Source organism: Calliopsis andreniformis, chromosome 11, assembly GCF_051401765.1.
Source record: "Calliopsis andreniformis isolate RMS-2024a chromosome 11, iyCalAndr_principal, whole genome shotgun sequence".
In the NCBI taxonomy this organism is placed as follows: domain Eukaryota; kingdom Metazoa; phylum Arthropoda; class Insecta; order Hymenoptera; family Andrenidae; genus Calliopsis; species Calliopsis andreniformis.
Genome location: NC_135072.1, coordinates 1,482,834 through 1,487,587, shown reverse-complemented (window position 1 = coordinate 1,487,587; position 4,754 = coordinate 1,482,834).

Here is a 4,754-nt window from a genome sequence, read left to right as displayed (position 1 = left end):
TATTGAAGATTGAGGATTGAAGATTGAGGATTGAGGATTGAGGATTGAGGATTGAGGACTGAGGATTGAGGATTGAGGATTGAGCATTGAGGATTGAAGATTGAGGACCGGGGATTGAGGATTCAAGATTGAGGATTAAGTATTGAGGATTGAGGATTGAGGTTTGAGGAATGAGGATTGAGGATTGAGGATTGAGTATTGAAGATTGAGTATTGAGGATTCAAGATTGAGGATTGGGTACTGAGGATTGAAGAATGAGGATTGAGGATTGAGGATTGATGTTTGAGGTACGAGGATTGACGATTGAGTATTGAGGACTGAGGATTGACCATTGAGTATTGAAGATTGAGGATTGATGACTGAGGATTGAGGATTGAGGTATGATGATTGCGGATTGAGTATTGAAAATTGTGTATTGAGGATTGAATATTGAGGATTGAGGATTGAGGATTGAGGATTGAAGATTGAGTATTGAGGATTGAAGATTGAGGGTTGAGGATTGACGATTGAGGATTGAGGATTGAGGTTTGAGGACTGACGATGAGGGCTGAGGGTTGAGGATTGAGGTTTGAGGTCTGAGGACTGAGGATTGAGGATTGAGAATTGAGGATTGAGGATTGAGGATTGAGGATTGAGGATTGAGGATTGAAGATTGAGGATTGGGGATTGAGGATTGACGATTGAGGATTGAGTATTGACGATTGAGAATTGAGGATTGAGGATTGAAGATTGAGTATTGAGGAATGAAGATTGAGGATTGAGGATTGAGGATTGAGGATTGAGGACTGAGGATTGAGGTTTGAGGATTGAGCATTGAGGATTGAAGATTGGGGACTGAGGATTGAGGATTGAAGATTGAGTATTGAGGATTGAAGATTGAGGATTGAGGATTGAGGATGGAGGATTGAAGAGAGAGGACTGAGTGTTGAGGATTGAGTGTTGAGAATTGATGTTTGAGGGTTGAGATTTGATTATTGATTTTCGTGGATTGAGTATTGAACGATGAGAATTCAGGGTATTCTATTGAGTATTGAGAACTGAGGATTGATTGTTGAGTATTGAGGATTGATGGTTGAGGGTTTTGTGTTGAATATTGAGGATTGAGGATTGAGGATTGAGGATTGAGGATTGAGGATTGAGGATTGAAGATTGAGTATTGAGGATTGAAGGTTGAGCATTGAGGATTGAAGATTGAGGAATGAGGATTGAGGATTGAGGATTGAGGATTGAAAATTGAGTATTGAGGATTGAACGTTGAGGACTGAGGAATAAGGATTGAGGATTGAGGATGAGGGCTGATGGTTGAGGATTGAGGTTTGAGGACTGAGGACTGAGGATTGAGGTTTGAGAATTGAGGATTGAGGATTGAGGATTGAAGATTGAGGATTGGGTACTGACGATTGAAGAATGAGGATTGAGGATTGAGGATTGAGGTTTGAGGTACGAGGATTGAGGATTGAGGATTGAGGACTGAGGATTGACAATTGAGTTTTGAGGACTGAGGATTGACCATTGAGTATTGAAGATTGAGGATTGATGACTGAGGATTGAGGATTGAGGTATGATGATTGCGGATTGAGTATTGAAAATTGGGTATTGAGGATTGAATAATGAGGATTGAGGATTGAGGATTGAGGATTGAAGATTGAGTATTGAGGATTGAAGATTGAGGATTGAGGATTGACAATTGAGGATTGAGGATTGAGGTTTGGGGACTGACGATGAGGGCTGAGGGTTGAGGATTGAGGTTTGAGGTCTGAGGACTGAGGATTGAGGATTGAGAATTGAGGATTGAGGATTGAGGATTGAAGATTCAGGATTGGGTATTGAGGATTGAAGAATGAGGACTGAGGATTGAGGATTCAGGATTGAGGATTGAAGATTGAGTATTGAGGATTGAAGACTGACGATTGTGGATTGAGGGTTGAGGATTGAGGATTGAGAATTGAGGATTGATGATTGAGTAGTGAGGATTGAAGGTTGAGGATTGAGGATTGAGGATTGAGGATTGAGGATTGAGGATTGAGTATTGAAGATTGAGGATTGAAAATTGAGGATTGAGGATTGAGGATTGAGGATTGAGGACTGAGGATTGAGGATTGAGGATTGAGCATTGAGAATTCAAGATTGAGGACCGGGGATTGAGGATTCAAGATTGAGGATTAAGGATTGAGGATTGAGGATTGAGGATTGAGGATTGAGGATTGAGGATTGAAGATTGAGGATTGGGTACTGACGATTCAAGAATGAGGATTGAAGATTGAGTATTGAGGATTGAAGGTTGAGGATTGAGGATTGAGGATTGAGGATTGAAGATTGAGGATTGGGGATTGAGGATTGGCGATCGAGGATTGAGTATTGACGATTGAGAATTGAGGATTGAGGATTGAAGATTGAATATTGAGGATTGAAGATTGAGGATTGAGGATTGAGGATTGAGGATTGAGGACTGAGGATTGAGGATTGAGGATTGAGCATTGAGGATTGAAGATTGAGGACTGGGGATTGAGGATTCAAAATTGAGGATTAAGGATTGAGGATTGAGGATTGAGGTTTGAGGAATGAGGATTGAGTATTGACGATCGAGGATTGAGGATTGAGGATTGAAGATTGAGTATTGAGGATTGAAGATTGAGGATTGAGGATTGAGGATTGAGAATTGAGGATTGAGGATTGAGGATTGAGTATTGAAGGTTGAGGGTTGATGACTGAGGATTGAGGATTGCGGATTGACGATTGAGTATTGAGGATTGAGGGTTGAAGGTTGAGTGTTGAGGATTGAAGGTTGAGGATTGACGATTGAGGATTGAGGATTGAGGATGATGGCTGAGGACTGAGGAATAAGGATTGAGGATTGAGGATGAGGGCAGAGGGTTGAGGATTGAGGTTTGAGGACTGAGGACTGAGGATTGAGGATTGAGAATTGAGGATTGAGGATTGAGGATTGAAGGCTGAGGACTGAGGAATAAGGATTGAGGATTGAGGATGAGGGCTGAGGGTTGAGGATTGTGGTTTGAGGACTGAGGACTGAGGATTGAGGATTGAGAATTGAGGATTGAGGATTCGAGATTGAGGATTGGGTACTGAGGATTGAAGAATGAGGATTGAGGATTGAGGATTGAGGTCTGAGGTACGAGGATTGACGATTGAATATTGAGGACTGAGGATTCACCATTGAGTATTGAAGATTGAGGATTGATGACTCAGGATTGAGGATTGAGGTATGATGATTGCGGATTGAGTATTGAAAATTGTGTATTGAGGATTGAATATTGAGGATTGAGGATTGAGTATTAAGGATTGAAGATTGAGTATTGAGGATTGAAGATTGAGGATTGAGGATTGACGATTGAGGATTGAGGATTGAGGTTTGAGGACTGACGATGAGGGCTGAGGGTTGAGGATTGAGGTTTGAGGTCTGAGGACTGAGGATTGAGGATTGAGGATTGAGGATTTAAGATTGAGGATTGGGTATTGAGGATTGAAGAATGAGGATTGAGGATTGAGGATTCAGGATTGAGGATTGAAGATTGAGTATTGAGGATTGAAGACTGACGATTGTGGATTGAGGGTTGAGGATTGAGGATTGAGAATTGAGGATTGATGATTGAGTATTGAGGATTGAAGGTTGAGGATTGAGGATTGAGGATTGAGGATTGAGGATTGAGGATTGAGTATTGAAGATTGAGGATTGAAGATTGAGGATTGAGGGTTGAGGATTGAGGATTGAGGATTGAGGATTGAGGATTGAGGATTGAAGATTGAGGACCGGGGATTGAGGATTCAAGATTGAGGATTAAGGATTGAGGATTGAGGATTGAGGATTGAGGATTGAGGATTGAGGATTGAAGATTGAGGATTGCGTACTGACGATTCAAGAATGAGGATTGAAGATTGAGTATTGAGGATTGAAGGTTGAGCATTGAGGATTGAGGATTGAGGATTGAAGATTGAGGATTGGGGATTGAGGATTGGCGATCGAGGATTGAGTATTGACGATTGAGAATTGAGGATTGAGGATTGAAGATTGAGTATTGAGGATTGAAGATTGAGGACTGGGGATTGAAGTTTGAGGATTGAGGATTGAGGATTGAGGATTGAGGATTGAGGATTGAGGATTGAGGATTGAGGATTGAGGATTGAGTATTGAAGGTTGGGGGTTGATGACTGAGGATTGAGGATTGCGGATTGACGATTGAGTATTGAGGATTGAGGGTTGAAGGTTGAGTGTTGAGGATTGAAGGTTGAGGATTGACGATTGAGGATTGAGGATTGAGGATGATGTCTGAGGTTTGAGGTTTGAGGTTTGAGTATTGAATCCTGAGAATTCAGGATGTTCTATTGAGTATTGAGAATTGAGGATTGATGCTTTAGTATTGAGGATTCAGGATTGAGGATTGAGGATTGAGTATTGAAGATTGAGGATTGATGATTGAGGATTTAGGATTGAGTGTTGAGAATTGATGTTTGAGGGTTGAGATTTGATTAGTGATTTTTGTGGATTGAGTATTGAACGATGAGAATTCAGGGTATTCTATTGAGTATTGAGAATTGAGGATTCATGGTTTAGTGTTGAGGATTGATGGTTGAGGATTGTGTGTTGAATATTGAGGATTGAGGATTGAGGATTCAGGATTGCGGATTGAGGATTGAAGATTGAGTATTGACGATTGAAGGTTGAGTATTGAGGATTGAGAATTGAGGATTGAGGATTGAAGATTGAGGATTGGGGATTGAGGATTGACGATTGAGGA